Here is an 18,256-nt window from a genome sequence, read left to right on the forward strand (position 1 = left end):
TACTATAATTTAACATAAAACTCTTTTTCCGGTTATTGCTAGATCGTGTATTGAATATCATGGCATAAAGAGAACGTGGCACGCAAGCATGTTGATGTCTACCCCTTTCGGACACGTTTCAGTTAGTGACATCATACCCTTTCCGCTCGAGGCTGAGCGAACTGCAGGGGTATGCACACACCATTCTCTTTACACCATGTTGAATATAACATATTCACTCAACACGTTCAAACCTGTGGGTCTTTACCATGTGTGTGATAAGCACAACTAAACTAGCTTCACTCGAAACAATATAAATATTTTTGACAAACAAAATTTGACAAAAATCAGTATTTCTAAATATTGTTACTAAACCTAATCACTATGGATTTGTGGCTAAAAGAAGGAACTTTGAAACGAAAAGCAAGTTCTTCAGGTACTCCAACTGTGGCCGAAATAAACGAGCAAAATATTATGACACTTCAAAGTGAGGATGAACAATCTCAGTCTTTTGTTGCCGAAAAATCTGTTAGTAGTAGTGAGTTATCCAAGGTGAAAGAATTTCCACCAAAGTATATCAAAAAACAAGAAGAAGCAGGTGTTAAAAGACCGAAACAAAAGTATGATGAAAGTTATTTGTCTTTAGGTTTTACGTGTGTTGGAAATAAAGATGTTCCTGATGTGCAGTGTGTCGTGTGCAACAAAATACTAGCAAACAGTTCATTGGCGCCTGCTAAACTTCATAGGCATTTGGAAACCAAACATGCTGAATACAAAGACAAAGATATAAGTTTTTTCAAGAGGCAGCGTGACTCACTTGGAAATTGTAAACTTTCCATGATTAAAATTGCTAAAACAGACAACAAAAGTGCAACAGAGGCATCTTATTGAGTAAGTTACCATATAGAGCTTGCCAGAGAAGCTCACACTATTGGAGAAATGCTTGTCAAGCCTTGCGCGAAAAATATTGTAATGTGCATGTTGAATGAGCAGTCTGGTAAAAAAATTGATGCTGTACAGTTGTCAAATAATACTGTTTCACGCCATATTAAAGATCTTGCTGATGACATAGAAAAAGAGCTAGTTTGCCGACTGAAAATTTGCCATGAGTATTCATTGCAGCTAGATGAGTCCACTGACGTTTCAGGACTTGCTGTGCTACTAGTCTTTGTCTGATATAGATTTAATAATATTATTGAAGAGGACCTGCTCTTATGTGAATCTCTGCAAAGCAACACAACTGGAGAAGAAATATTCAACTGCATCAACAATTTTATCAGAAAGCATGAAATTAGTTGGGGAAAATGTATTGATGTATGTACTGACGGTGCTCGGGCAATGATTGGGAAGATGAAGAGAGCTGTAACGTGAATCATAAGTGTGGCACCAGAAAGCACTAAGAGCCATTGTGTTCTACGCAGACAAGAACTTGCAGTTAAAAAAATACCAGCATATCTGAAAATTGTGCTCGATGAAGCAGTACAAATTATCAATTTTGTCAAATCTTAGCCACTTCAATCCAGGTTATTTAACATTTTGTGTGAGGAAATGGGTTGTCAGCACAAAGTGCTTCTTTTACATACGGAAGTGAGGTGGCTATCCAGAAGAAAAGTGCTTGTGACACTTTTTGAGCTTCATAGTGAACTACTGGTATTCTTCCCTTCAGATAATTCAGGACGAAAATTTAATGATTGTCTGACAAATTCCTCATGGCTAATGAGACTTGCGTATCTTGCAGATATTTTTGCAAAATTAAATGGAATTAATCTGTTGCTGCAAGGAAAGAATGTGATGATTTTTACTACAATGGATAAAATTTCATCTTTAAAAAAGAAACTGGAATTCTGGGCATCTTCTGTAGAACAGAATAACTTTAACTGCTTCCCTACAGTACATGAATTTCTGAAATAAATAAATAAATTGAAATAAATTCTACAGTCCATGAAGAAGTTTCCAGCATCATTTTACAGCACTTACATGACTTGCAGGCCTCTTTATTAGAATATTTTCCTACGACTACTGATGATAATGCTTGGGTTCAAAATATGTTTGTAATTACAGCCAAACCAGTCGGCTTTACTGCGCATGATTATGAAAGCCTAATTGACTTAATTTCTGACTCTGATTTGAAACAAAAGTTTAAGGATCTTCCGCTGAATAATTTTTGGAGCAGCCTAATAGAAGAGTACCCTAATGTGGCTAAACGTGCAGTTCGAGTGCTCCTTCCTTTTGCTACAACTTATTTGTGTGAGATGGGATTTTCGTATTATAGTGCAACAAAAACTAAATATAGGAATAGAATTGATGCTGCGCCTGACATGAGGATTCAACTTTCCAGCATTATTCCTAATATTAAGCGAATTTGTGATAGAAAAAAGCAGAAACACCAATCCCATTAAATCCAAATTTGTATTCATGTTTATAAAAATAGATTTTCCTAGTAAAAAATCTAATTTGTTTGGTGTTTGTGTATATGTAAAAAACAGGGGTTTTTTTTAAAGTAGAACACTGTTTTTAATTTTGACTCTTGCACTTGATTTTTGTACTACTCTATACGCGCTTTCCAGCTAGAAATTGTTAGTTCAAGTTATTTTAAATTTGTATTTTGGCTTTGTTTTATATAATAAAATATATTTGAGCATCAATAATGCAATTTTTTATTTGAAAACCAAACGACTACAAAATAATATTATAAGTGTTCCGTAATAGGCTAAAAAGTGTTCCGTGGCCAAAAAAGTTTGGGAAACGCTGAGTTAGGCTGACCACACTGCAGAATAACACTCCAGTTGCTGCTCTTGAGAGTAAGCAAACATGCTCAAGCACAATTTAGGAGGTTGTGAAGATAATAAAAATACTTAGCATTTTACCATGCTTTTCATCTATAGGCCTCCAAGTGCTTTACAAAGGAGAGTAAGTACCATTGTCCCCAGTTTAGAGATGGGTATAATAAGATGAAGTAACTTTCACAACTTACACACGGCTCAGGTCTCCTGACTTCCAGCCCAGTGCCCCATTCACTAAGCCTGAGTACTTAGTACTGAGGATTAGAGCTAAGCAAATATTTGATTTTGGGGGGTGGGTTCAGCCCCCAAACAGAAAAAAAATCCATTCTGTTCAAACCAAAAATTATTTTTTTTTCATTTTTTCTTGCTAAAACAAAACATCAAAATAATTTCATTTCACCCCAGTTCAGCCCCCTGCACTTTCAGCCTGACCACTGCGCTTCCTAAGGTTCTTCACCTCACTTGTCCTAGGCCTGCGGGGCTGAAGTGGCATTCCTTTCCCAAGCTGCAGAGTCAGCTTCAGGGGCTCTTCACCCTCTCTGCCCCTTCCCAAGTCAGGTGCTGTGGGGTGGGGAGTAGAAGGGGAGGAAGGAGGCAGAAGCACCGTCCTGTCCATGTTTCTCATAGGAGGGGAAGGGAGCAAAATTGTGCTGAGCTGCTGGGCTCTTTGCTCCCTTTCCCCCCCCTCTCCTCCTGTGAGAATGGCAAGTCGAGGGGAAAGACATTTTCAGCTTCCCACAGAGCTGAACTTCAGGAGGAGGCTGGATCTTCTCAAGTCATTGTGAGAAGAGCTCCAGCCCCCTCTGAAGTCCTGTCACTCATGAGAAAATAATGAGAGTTGGAAAGTCTGAAGTACTTTGCTATAATTATTTATCTGGGAACAAACTTTAGCTTGGAATAAATTTCCTATAGAATTATATAATATAGTCTCATGAAAATTAAAAAACACAATTAAAAAAAATGAGCTGATGACTAAGAGTTTGTTCTATTCCAGTTCTTAAAACTCACTCAGCACTGTGGTCACATTGGCCATCAAAGCAGTTAATGAGGATTTGATCTGTATCATAAAAAGTGGAAAATTTACTATCAGACATTTATGTTTGAATTTTAGTTCTAGTCCTACACATTCCTCTTGCTGTGTGGATTCAATATGTTCAGGCTATTTGCTGGAACATATTATGAGAGAAGGGATATAACACTCTGTCACTGTTGTATTGTAGCAGTTCAGGTGTGTTTCGGATGGGTTTATAAAGGTGATGTGTAGAGAGAATCCTGAGCAAATGGAGTGAATGATGGAAAAAAGTCCAAGTTTTCTGCTGGAAATAAATTTCTTAGAGGCATATTTTAGGAGCAAATAGACCAGATTTCTGAGTGAGTTGCTTTCTTCCATAAAATGTTCTTCTTCTGTGAACATCTTTGTGACACATAGCACTTGTAGTGGAAGACACCATGAGAGTGTTTTGAGAAGCAAGTTGATAAATGGGCCAAATCACTTGTTATGCTCTGATGCACCCCAGAACAGCAATCCCAAAACACAAGAAATTGAAGCAAGACATGCAGGGAGGTAGTTAGTCTCGAATTCAGCTCAGGGGGTGGATGCTGTTGCTGTGGCACAACATCACATCATCATACGCAGAAAAGTGTCCTCTTCACTACCTGTTCCCCTTTCAGTAGGCAGTATATCTGACTGACTAACAACATGTTCTCCATGTGGTAAATGCAGTCAGTATGCTCTGTACCCTGCAGCTCATAAGACTGGGCCACGAATGTCAAAAATGCTTCCAGACCCTTGCCAACAGACATTGCTTGTCCAGAATAAAACACATGGAGTCTTCCAGAGATACGCTTGTTGAAACTTGTATATTTCCTAATAACATCAGTCAACTTCAAAGATGGCAAAGAGGTGGGATGAACCTGTTCCATCAGCATAGACAACTTGGTCCTCACCTGAAGAGCTGATAGAATGGGGGTTTTCCAGTACTTTCATGAGTGTACTCTGAATATCATAAACCACAACTCAATGCAATAGGGAAGTGTGTATCTCAATGTTCCTCCACTATGCAAGCTACATGGTTCTTCAGAGGCTTATACTGTCTCGCCACTATCCCATTTCCTAGGGGGGTGTTACACAGCAGATTTATAATGTATTTTGCCAATACTGGTCAGAAAGCCTTCAAACTTTCTTTACACAAAAGTGTCCCATTATCTGAAACAAAGTTCTCTGGTAGGCCAAACATCACAGAAAGTGAACTCCTTTGAGGTGCATTGTAAAATTATTAATGCAAAGGGGCAACATGAGTAATAATCCATAATTGTCAGTGTATAACCATACAGTATAGTTGAGGGGCCAGTAATATTCTCTCCAATTCTCTGCCATGGTCTGTCTATGACTATTGGTTTCAAAGGGGCCAGAGGAGCAGTAGTTCCATGCATTGTGCAGGCTGAGCGTGCCTTCACATGATGCTCAAAACTCTGAGTATAGCCCTGGTCACGAATCATAACTACTCAGAAGTTCCTTCACCTTTGTAATTCCCACATGTCCTTCATGAGCCACATCCAGGACTATTTGTCATAACACCACGGGGATGATCACCCAGGCTCCTCTGCATAAGATACATTAAGTAGCATGTCTTCACGGTGAGTTCAGATTGAATTTTGTAAAATATGGAGAAAGTTCGCTGTCTAATCTGCTTGCAGGCACATCACCTTGCAAAGTTCAGCATCTTGAAGAGTGGGGTCAGTGGTATGGCTTAAGTCAATCGGCATACATTTCAGTAAAAAAACGTATGTGGAACTCTGCCATTTCTCCATAACAGGGAGCATAATGGAGCAGAATTTCTTGAAAGAACAGACGTAAATTGCATCTTCTTTTGATATGTATTAAAGTCAAATTAAAGTCATACTATGGCAACTGACTAATCCACCACTGCACCCTCACACTCAGCAGGTCAATGGCTTTATGATAGAGGCCCAAAATAGGCAAACAAACAGATTCTAATATAAAAGTCTTCCCACATGGTGGACTTTGAATCATACAATAGCTAAAACCATCATCAAGAATTCTAGCTCAGTCTGGGAATACTTTGCTTGCATCAAGCTGAGACTACAGGATGCAAATATAACCTGCCATCCCTACTGGAGCAGAATTGTGCCCAGACCCCCATTGTATGCATCAGACTGAATCACTACAGGCTTCCTTGGATCAAAATAAGCATGGGACTGGCTTTGGCAGATGGCTTGACACGGGGCTTCTTTAGTTTAAAACAATTGTTCCTAGCCCTGGGTTAAATCCCACAGCAACTTGGCAAGGGCACTAAGGGTATGTCTACACTATGAAATTAGGTCGAATTTATAGAAGTCAATTTTTAGGGAGCAATTTTAAACAGTCGATTGTGTGTGTCCCCACTAAGTGCATTAAGTCGACGGAGTTCGTCCACAGTACCATGCCTAGTGTCGACTTTCGGAGCATTGCACTGTGGGTAGCTATCCCACAGTTCCCACAGTCTCTGCTGCCCACTGGAATTCTGGGTTGAGCTCCCAATGCCTGATAGGGCAAAAAACATTGTTGCGGGTGGTTTTGGGTACATGTTGTCAGTCGCCCCTCCCTCCGTGAGAGCAACTGCAGACAATCGTTTCACACCTTTTTTTGGTGCAGACGCCATACTGCTTTCAGAAGACGGTGCAGTAGGACTGCTAACTGTCATCATCCAACCACCGCTTCTGCTGCTTAACTCTGCTCTCCTGCTCTCCTAGTGCTATGAATCCACCTCACAGGTCCTCTCATTGTTTGGTATAAATATCTATTCTCGTGGCATCCGTTGTCATCCACCGCTTCTGCTGCCACTCTGCTCTCCTGCTCGTGTCTCAATAGCAAATAGGGCTAAGTTTGGGCACAGCCACCTGTGTATTGAGCGAGGCAAAGGAACCAACATAAACTGCTACAATCAGTGGGTAATAGTAGCAAAGTAACAGCTTGTAGCTGTTCAGGTGTCAGTTTCACACCATTGCCAAAGAATGCCCTAGAAATGCTACAGCATCTTCTTCAAAACTGCACTTGGCCACATTCAACTTTATGGCAGCTTGTTGGAGTCCTGCAGCTTCTTAGCACCTGGTCCAGAATAGCATTATGCTCAGGAAGGGTCTTAGCAAAGATGAAAACGTCATCCAAATAGCAACAGGCACTCTGCATATAATTAAGGAGCTGAGAGACCACTCTCTGAAATCCTCAGGAGCAGAAACTAAACCAAAAGGAAGTGGTTAATAGCAGTACCTCCCAAATGGTGCTCTGAAAATCAAAAGCAACTGCAAACTTTCAGCCATAGGCATTTGCCAGTAACCAGATCAGTAAGCCAACGCAAAGAAAATTCAAGATCCACTTACCTGGCATGTCACCTCTTCAAAGGTTGGCAGTTGAAACTGCTCACATTTCACATATTTATTAAGTGCCCTAAAAATCTGTGCACAACTGAATGTCACCATCCTTCTTGTATACTATCACTGTGGGTGAGTTCCAATCTGTAGGCCCTTCCACCTACTGAATGATACCATTATCTTTCACACACTGCAATTTTGCTCTGATCGTGCCACAACTGTTGGAGATACATGACATGCAGGTTGAGCAAAGGGCTTGGTGCTTGAATCCAACTGCAGAGAGTATACACCTCTGGTGAACAGAACACCATCACCGTTAAATAAATCATGGTATCTCTGAATGATACATTGGGGTCTCCCCTTCTATTCCAGCTGATATCATCATGCCCAAGGTATCCTGCGCAAGTTCATGCATAATACCAAATTGTAAGCCTTGGTGGTAGGACAATAATGGAACAGCATTTGCAGCAGTGCCTTTAACAATGTAAAACTTTGTTGTCGTGGCTATGCCTTTGTAGAGCACAGAGCATACAGTTTCACCCACTGTCTTCAAGGCATGCAGATGCCCAGCTTTCACAACCAGTGTAGTCAGGCAAATGTCCAGATTATGAACTAACCCAGAAAGAGGAATGTTAACTTCAGCACCCCTATACACCAGACACTTCAGCAGTATACCATTAATTTCTCTGCTACGGGATACTAGATCCAGTGCCTTGCCACATGAGAAGACCATACTAAGGAAATATCAGAGTCCCTGGTAAAGGTGGTCTCCTGTGGTTCCACATTCACATTATGCACTTCAGGCCACCCATCATTGTGAACCAGTGTATCGCAGCACACTAACTTAAAGTGTCCTTCCTTCCCACAAGCCTGGCACATAGCAGTTCTAGCCAGGCAGGCGGAGAAATTGGCCAAGTGACCCATATTACCACAACAGAAACAGTGAGGCGCTGACAACTTTTGCTGCTGAGTCTGTGGAGTTGGAGTAGGTAGCATCGCATGACTCTGGGCGATGGAAGCAGGAAAAACAGCTGATGGTTTAAGTGTTGACACAAAGGTAGCAGCAGTCTAAGAGACAGAACCCTTTTCAGCCCGAGCCCTTTAACTGCCTTAAGCTTAGCAGTGGCAGCATCAAAAGTTAGAGTTCTAGCATTGTCAGCCAGTAACTGTTCACCTGGGGAGTCCTTGGCTACGCCAGTCACAAAAATATCCCTGAGCATGATCATCATAATGTCCCCACATTCACAGTCCTGGGCCAACCACTGCAAATTCACAGATGGTTTCGTTGGTCTGTTGGTTGGTAAGCTTAAAAAAAAGTTTTCCTTTTTAGCAGAACAGAATATCCAGTCCCAAAATACTCATTGAGATGCTGCACAGCCACACCAAAAGAGGACTTGGGCTCCAGGAGTACATAAAAATATCAATGCCATCATGGCCTAAGCAGTTCTGCAGCAAGGGTTGCCTAGTACTATTGGAGAGTTGCAGGATCTGTACATAGGTCCGAAAATTCTAAATAAAGTATCACTAGCCAACAGCTGAAGGATGTACAGGCAGCATTGGTTGCAGAATAGAAGCACTCGTCACCCTAAAGTTATGCTGTGAGGCACCCCAGAACAGCAATCCCAAAACACAAGAAAATCAAAGCAAGACATGCAGGTAGGTGATCAGTTAAAACATGTTAATAACTATGAATCAGTTAAGTCAGCAAAAGTCTGAACAAAACATAATAGTCTAAATAGCAGGTGTGTAGCATCAGGCCCTGAGTAACTGCACACACTCAACCCTATGTGTACACACACACACACACACACACACACAAACTGGAAAACTTTGTTCAGGGAACAGGAATCAGGAAACAAATAGGAACAGGGAGCAGGACATGATAAGCAGGAATGTCGCACGCACACTCACACCAGTCATCAGACCACTGTGCTAATATAAGCCAGAGAGGATGAAGATGACAGCAGGGTAAATCGGAGTGGCACAGTATCTATGTTGTGGGAGACCACTGTTCGAGTGAGTGGGAGAGGAATGGTGAAATGGATTATTGCTATTTTAATTATGCTGGTTTGATAACTTTCCTATAAATGTTTCTGAAAAGAGTGTTTATAATTGCTTTTGTCAGAAATGGATCTTCAGCTGGTATAAATGGGTCCAGCTCCATTGATTTCAATAGAGCAACACTGATTTTTACCAAATGAAGATCTGGCTTTCATTCTGTAAACATGTCAAAATGTTACATTTATATTTTCCAGTTTACAAGCCTACTGTAGTGTGTTTAATATAATTTGTGACAATTTTTGATGTGACTTTGTAATGTATTTCTTTAAGAAATAAGCCAACAAGCTGATTGTAAAAAGAGATATGTCAGGGCAAGCAGATGTGATGCACAGTGGTGAATAGTGGTTTGTACATGGGTATCTCGCCTCCAGATAAAAATTTCTATTACTATCTTTTAAAATTACTCAGGGAATCAGTAATAGCCATTATCTATTATTAAAATAACATTCACAAAGTCATAACCAGAGACATAATCCAAGGCACTATTTTTCAAGGAACAAGTTGAAAATATATTTCCAGTTGATGACAGAAGTCCTGGCAGCAATTTCAGCTCCTGGTTATTTGAGTATAGTATCCTGGGATGATAGAGAGTTGTATAATTAATGGCAGTTATGCTGGACATGCTCTGATAAGAAATGATGGGCTTGCCATTTACAAACATCAAATTTTACGAGCTGGAAATGAAATGCAGTCATAACAGGCCAACAGACCAAAGAGTGATATGAGCTGTAATTTCATGATAGCATATCTCATACTAGCACAGCAAAACTAATTCCCACAGGAGCTGGATACTGCAGGGGGATTGGCTAGTAGATGGCTAAAATTCTTCAGCAATAGCTCAGTTGGTCTACAATATTAAAAATTCTTTATTAAAATGAAAACTTTTTTACTTTGATCCATCTTTTGTACTTGGGGAATTTATGGGGAAATTTTGCCCGTTAATACGTTTCACAGAATTCTTTCATTTACCTAACAAATCTAAAAGAGGTTTTGCAGCAAGCCTTGTACAATAAATGGGAGTCAAGGGATTCTCCTGTACATTCATCAGATAGACATTAAACAGAAGGAAGGTCATGGGAGAAAATGGATAAAAATACAGTGCTTTTTGTATATATGCCTTAGACTGCTTTCTTTTTTTTTTTTAATCTGATCTAGACCACAAAGTAGCAACTTCTTATCATTCCCATACTTTTCATAATGATAACTCTAGGTGGAAAAAAAAGTATCTTCTGCCTAGAAAGAAAAAGATATGGAGTTATGATCCAATACATTTAGAGAGAATAAGACATGAAGTAAAACATCAAATGTGTAGCATATACCTTCCCTACATATTAAGTGGAGTGGTAAGGAAGAAGCGTATACAAGGACAAAATGTGTCCCTCTATGTAAAGGATATGAAATGCAGTATTTTAATTTCAGCTTGAGTACTGCATAAAACATTTAGCTCCCCAAGGGCAGTATATTTTGAATCTGTCATTGAAGTTGTTATGAAGATGAATGTTATTGCATTACACAAATATTCAAAGACTGGAGTAACAATACAAAGATGAACTCAGAAAGGGCCAGATTTTCTCATTAAGTGCATCTTTCAGAACAGCTGTTCTGCTGCTTTTTGAATGCTGATGGTGAACTGAAGTTCAGTGTCTTCTACAAAACTATCAAGTCCAAGTTGCATTATTTTTAAACCATTTTATTCTCATCCAGATTGTGATCACTGTAACTGAAGCTGTTTTAAACAAATCTAGAATTGAAAAGTGTCCAGAAAGCCACTTTCTTTAAGAGACAACAACAAGAATCTAATTTTCAACCAATTTTATTTTAGTTGTACAAATATTGCTGTTGTCCTCCCGCAGCAAAAGGAAGGGCATCATAATGGATAATTATATAAAGAGAACAAAGGTACAGCAATTACAATAAATAGGACAAGCTTGTGAGGGAGCAGTAGATAGCAGTGATTGTATGAGAACCTCGCCTCACAAAAATATTACTACAGCAATAGTCCTACTAAACTTCTACCTACTATTAGCAGGTTATTAGTATGCATGAATGCTGAAGAGCATTTATTTATTTAAAGTAAGATTTAAACCTTAACCTTTAGCCATGAGGACCAAGACAAGGAAGCAACTTGACCACCTCTTTTATTAATAAGTGGATTAAAGCAATTTTTTTAAAAGAAAAATAAGTGGTGGAACTGCTATGTACTCTGTGAAAACACAGATACCTTCATTTATAACTTCTGATGTTTTTAAATTTGATTGTAAATATATAAATTACTATTTTAAAAATCCTGAAGTTGAGTCCTGATCATTAGCAAATCCTGGAGCTTTCCTCCACTCCCATTTGCAAGTTAGCTTGATGTAGGTCAATGTTGCAAAAATGTCATTGTAGTGAGGCGGCCTGGTCCCCAAGCACCCCGGAGGGTGAAGAGCCCAGCCGGAGGCCGGACTGGGAGGAGCTACGGGGCTCTGGGCCTGCCCCGCAAAGGGTCAAGCACCGGCCCGGAAGTACAAAGGCGGGCCCTCCGGGCTCAGTAAGGCCCCAGCCGTCAGCAAGGCCGGACGTCCACGACCGAGCTCCCGCTGGGGAGGCCGCAGAAGGCAGCGGCCGACGCACCCTTCCCCTCGCTCGCTACCCGGAGGAGGACTGGCCGAGCCTGCCCCGCTCCCGCTACCCGAAGGAGGAGCCGAGCCTGATGGTGGCCGCCAACCCCGAGGACCTGCTGAGCCCACACTTACCCTGCACACTTACCCTGAGGAGCCGATGGTGGTTGAACCCTCAGCCGAAACCACAACGACTCAGGTACTCGAGGAGGGGGAAAGTGGAAGTAGCCCAGGGGCAGCCGACCCCAGTCTGGCTGCAGCACTGCCAGAACCGATGTCAGTGTGTTGCAGCCTGGATCCCCACTGACAGCAGCGAGTTTCTGCCGCTGCGAGGGCCCCGGGCTGGAACGCAGTGGAGTGGGAGGGCCTGCATCCCCCCTGCCACCCTTCCAGGGGTGGCAGACTTCCCCCTCTCCCTGGCCTGAGGAGGCCTTTAGACTTGAACTGCTGCTCAGCCCTGCCTGCCTGAGGGTCTGAGCCCTGTCCCTGTGTTTGTGCCCCGCCCTGAGCCAGGGTTTGGGCTTTATAGACTTACAGACTTGAACTGCTGCTCAGCCCTGCCTGAGGGTCTGAGCCCAGTACCTGTGTTTGTTGCCCTGCCCTGAGCCAGAGCTTGGGCTTTGTAGATTCATAGACTGTACCACTCGTGTGTAGTGAGGCAGCCTGGTCCCCAGGCGCCCCGGAGGGCGAAGAGCGACCCCTCGCCCGACAGGGGAACCCTTACAGTCATCTTTCAGGTTAGAAGCAAAAATTGCTATATAGAAGGAATTGGATACTGTTCTGCACATAATTCTGGATTTACTGTCTGAAAGCCCCACAAACTCTGATAGTGCTATCTGATTTCAACAATGGGGAAATAAGAGTTGCAAATTCACTCTGCGTGACAGGTGGCAGAACTCCTGCCTTGGCTAGACATTCCACTTAAAATTTCATCTTCTGCTCTAATGAAATATAATACTATCCTAGCACTGCAACATTTGGGTTGCCTGCCTCACTAAACAGCTAGATCTCTAGCAAGGTCTTCCATGTCATGCAGTTTGTCTATGAAAATAGATCCATATTTCCACAACACTGAAGTTAGACCTATAAAAATAAATTAGATAGGATAGAACTGTTTCACCATCATGACAATTTCTTGCCATCTTTTCAAGACATGATAGGGACTTCAGAAATGTAGTTCAATTTGAACATCCATAGTTCTGCTTATGGTCACAGGTTGCCTCATGAATATCTGCAGCATAACTAGATTGTGAGGGAAGATACCATAATATTATGCCAAAGGTATGATTTATTGATACAGAAGTACTCCATATGAAAGTTCAAACACAGAGGGCGTTACTCAAGGGACCACATAAGGGCAGGCTTCAGCAACCACCTCCCAAAAGTCCTTGATTTGGGGACTGTGTGTTAAGCACACTCTTTTTTTTCCCCTAGATGAAGAATAGTGACTCATCTATATGAGATTTATGCTTTTGCAATAAGCTATGTGAACACTCTTATTTTGGTTTATACCAGTCTTATTTTGTTTAGCTCAAGTCAATTAGCAACAAGTTTAAGCTAAACCAAAATAAGTCATGCTTAAACTGAAATAAAAGTGCCCAGCCAGAGGATTTCACCAGTTTAACTAAAGGCGTTTAAAAAAACAAATTAATAGATTAAGAGCACAGGGGACCATTATGATCATCTAGTCTGATCTCAAGCATAGCACAGGCCATAGAATTTTACCAAGTAATTCCTGAATCAAGCCTAAAGCTAATTGAGCTAGAGCATACATTTGAGAAAAACATCAGATCTTAATTTAAAGACTTCAAATGATGGAAAAATCCACTCTATTCTTAGATACATTGTTCTAATGGTTAATTATACTTCCTGTTAAAATTTTGCACCTTATTTCTAATCTGAGTTTGTCTAGCTTCAACTTCTGGCCATTCAATCTTTTTAAGTCTATTTGTTAAATAAAACGATAGCCCTGCAGTGTCTGAAATCTTCACCAACTGTAGGCACTTAACGGCTATGATTAAGTCACCTCTTAATCTTGTGTGGGATAAGATAAATAGATTGAATTTCTGTAGTCTCTCATGGTCACAGAGGTTTTCCAGACCTCAGATCACTCTTGTAGCCCTTTCCTCAAGCCTTTAGAATTTCTCAATGTCTCTTTTAAAATGTAAAATTTTAAGACTTGCTTAAGTGACTTAAGAACCTAAATTTCTTTTCAAAAGTGACTTAGGCACTTCAGAGCCTAGTCCCATTGATTTTCATTTAGGGTCCCCATACAATTAGGTCTCTGAAAAATGTACCCCAGTATTGGACAGCATATTCCAGCAATGCTCTCACTAATAATACTGAGTAATACCACATCCCTACTCATACTTGATAATTCCCTACTTATCTATCCAAGGACTGTTTGTGTTTTCTGAGGGTATGTCTACACTGGAGCAGGTGTAGTAATTTCCAGCTCAAGTAGACATACCCATGCTAACTCTGATCCAGGTAGTAAGCTAAAAATAGAAGTGCAGCCATGTCAGCACCAGCAATAAGAAAGGCTAGCTGCCCTGAGTATGATCCCACCCAAGACCCTAGGTATATATTTGGGGTGGCTAGCCCCAACTGCCATTTGTGCTACACTTTTTTTTTTTTTAAGTTTGCTAGCCAGTGCCTGGCTTTCCTGCACTCATTCTCTTCTGCTTGCCAGTTCATATCCTTTTTTTGAGACACAGCTGTCATCAAAAGTCTTTATACCTACATGTTGTTTCTGAATCACCCATCTTGCCACATCGGTAATGCTCCTAAGTAGCTGGTTTGGGTTTTTTTTGCTTGAAAAACATGCACGTCTGCATATATTGCTGCCAGGAAATTCCATTCCAATTGCAGAGATTAAAAACTAATTTCCCCAGTTCCAGTGTAGATGAGATGGGGCTAGACTCTCTCTCTTGTTTTTTCTCCCTTTACATAGCTAATCTGAAGAAGGCAAGGGAATGGTTCTTTTCTGCCAGTCAGACTCAACCAAAGAACATGTATTGCTGGAAATCAAGTGCATCTTTTCTTTCTAGTGGTGGATAACATGTTGGGGGTGGGGGGAAATCCCTTCACAAAACCGAAGCTGTAAATAAAACCAAGCATTGCTTGCAGTAGGTAATGACTTCTGTAGACAGGAAAATTACAACAAATAGCTTTCAAGCATCCCTGAAATTGAAGGGAAAGAGCACCTGAAAATGTGACAGAAGGACATGGTGTATTGTAACAGAGGGTATCAAAAATAGGAGCATTACAACTGACCTTGTTGAGGGCAAAATGCAGATTAATAAGACTGACATAGTGGTTTTCGCCATGGTGTTTTGCTACAAAGAGTGCTACCTGAAATTACATTATGGCAACCTGAAGCTCTGGCAACTTGGAACTGGAATTGATATTTGGATATGAAAATAATGTTCTTCCATGTGTTTCATCATGACAGCCAAAGCAATGAGCTTGGGAGCGGAAGGAATAACATAATATTTTTCTCTTTAGAAAACAAAATGTAAGAGTTGGGTGCAGTGGCTTTATGGGGTTGAATGGTGATTTGTATAAGCCTCTTGATGGCCAGGAGAATCAGGGCAGTGAAATAAAAGGAATGTGCATGCATGCATATACATACATGCACAACAGTTCTCATATGCAAGTCAGACATTGCACCACACATTCCCAAGTCAATGCAGACCTGTATTTCTGTCTCTCATTTCGAAATATCAGAAAGTGGCTATGTCCAAAATAAGAGAGATTAAAAGTTAGAAGATATCCAGAATGGTTCTGCTCACAGATGCCACTCGTAGTACAGAGAATGCTTAGTGCTGCAAGGAAAAACATGTTTGTTCTGAGATGTTAAAATTATTCTCTATCCAGAAATAGCTGATTTCCTGAGAAGAATGAACTCCTTTCATGAGCCCAAAAGGAACTGAAACATGTTGGCCTAGTATTTTTTGATTGCACAAGGCATTGTCACTTGAGAGATATGTGCACTAAGTCTCTGACACTGCATAAAACATCTATCCATAAAGAATATCCTTTCTCTACCTCTTCATTGCAAATAATGGCCACAGAAGAGTTAATGTCAGGGCACCACAAACAATGAGGAGGGGAAAGAGGAGAAATAAATGGAGAACAAGTGCACTTCTTGTCCTATTTATTGGGAGTATTCAGTCAGCACCTTGGCCAAAATTTGTTCCATTTTAAGATTTTTTAATCAGATTTCCCCCATGGATGATGTATATTACTTCAGGCATGAAGTATTTGCTTCACAAAATCCATGTTTCATGGTTATTGCAGATACAGTAATAGATTTAATCCCACCTTACATTGTGCATGATTCCAATTGTTTCTTGAACAGTAAAGGAGTCAGCAATATATCCTGCTAAATATCATAGTGTTTGAAGTAAACATGGATCCAAAATGGAACATGAGATCTAAAGCCCCTCTAATTTTAAAGAAGTTCTAGAGTAAAATCCTGGTTCTAGAGAAGTCAATGCAAGTTGTACCATTGACTTCGGTAGGGCAGGATTTCACTCAAGAATCCAAACTTTGAGGCGTTAGCTCATGCCTGGAAGAAGCACCTGAATTGAAGGGACTCCCCTTAAATGCTGAGAAAGTTCAAATCTGGAGCTAATCTTTCTGTCTCACGCCTATTTTTAGTTTGTATTAACAAGACCCACTGATGGATTCAGCATTGTGGTGCATGCAGCTAGTGATAATTTTCCGGTTTCTGTGTGCTAATGTAAGTAATCTCCTTCCCTGTATGCTATGAGGACAGAGGTGTGAGAGAATCAAAATGAAGGATCCTAGTGTCTGAGAGACCCTCCCAACTGAAGGGAACTCACTGAACCTCTGTATATTTTAGTGTTTCCAAAGAATCTATGTGGCTTGAAGTTTCTCAATTTAGTAATGCCACTGTTACCATCCCATTTCCTTAGCTATTCCCAGTTTCATAATCTCCATATGTACTGGAAGGGTTTGTGATATAGCTTGCAAGCAGTATTCCAACTGTGACCAGAAAATTTCTAAAAAGATGTATTAAAAAACAAATATATTTTAAAACTATTTGACATCACAAACCATTAAAAGAAAACAAGCATAACATTACAAATTACAAACAAATGTACTTAAAAGGTGAAATGAAAAAATGATTTACCTACCAGGACCTCAGGATTCTTTGTTTCCCATGAAACAGTCACTAACACCTAAAACCAATTAATGAATAAAGGTCTCTGCTGTGCTTTGGAAGTAGTGATGTAGCAGGGGAAATACACCAGTTTCAAAGGCAGAATTTAGTTATTGGCAGATAACTGAAGAGGAAACTGACTTTGTGTATAAAATATATTTGTTTATCATTCTGAAGCCTAACCATGGCTTATGTTAACTATGTGATTTTAGTCATTTGTATTTTTTCTTTTTAAATAAAGCATTCAATTCACATTGTGGTCTGTTTGGTATTAATCATATGCCATGTTCAGGCCACATTAGTCATGATTTGACCATTTCAGCAAGAGACATTTCCCATTATTGTGATGTGAATCTTTGAGGAAAACAAAAGGAGCAAACAGAAGGGATTCACTAGCATTAATTGTTCTTGCAATGGACCAAGCTCCGAGCTATGTATTTTGTGCCCATGTGAATGAAAAACAGATAAACAGTTTTATAGCATGCTGGTAAATCATAATGAAGCACAGTTTTCCCAATTAGTGGGGATAAAACTGCCCTGTCCTATCTGGCAGGTGCATCCTTTAGAATCAGTTCCATCTCCCAGAGTGGTGCAGCACACAGAAAGAAAAGCCAGTGCAAAATATAGGGTGAATAAAGATAAATGATGTCTGCGAGATGACGCCGCTCTGCTTTTGAACGTTAATTGTCAAAAGGGTATTCCCAAACAGCTTTTTCTTTCTCTCTCTTGCATTCTTTCTCTCTCTCTTCCCAGCATGGAAGAACACTGCAAGCTTTATCCTTAAAACTAATGAATGAACCTAAAGGATGCCCCACCGAGCCATGCAAAATTAATTAGGTCAAGGACTTGGGTGGCTTGGCTGCAGGGTAGCTGTTACACTGACATTTTTAAACAGGATCTGTCTACAGCACAACAGCCCTGCTGTGCTATCCCAAAGCTCAACATTATGGGACGTGTTCATCAAGTCACTGAGCAGAATCATATTTCCTCTTTATATCTGACATGGCTTCTTTTTTTTATTTCTTTCCTTTTCCCCCCTTTTGTGTGTGTGCATTTTTTTCTATTATTATTTTGCTTGGAAAAAATCTGAAATAGCAGTTAGCTGGGTTTTTTTTCCATTGGGCAACAGCTCCCTCTATTGCTGTTTTGTTCCCTGATTCCTGATGAGAAAAAAAATATATGCAGGTTATAGTTTATTATTTTATTTTATTGTACTGGCCATTTGTCTGTGTGTTGAATACATAAATATCTAAGCTCAACATGACAAGGAC

The sequence above is a fragment of the Mauremys mutica genome, chromosome 1 (genome assembly GCF_020497125.1).
Source record: "Mauremys mutica isolate MM-2020 ecotype Southern chromosome 1, ASM2049712v1, whole genome shotgun sequence".
Classification (NCBI taxonomy): Eukaryota; Metazoa; Chordata; order Testudines; family Geoemydidae; genus Mauremys; species Mauremys mutica.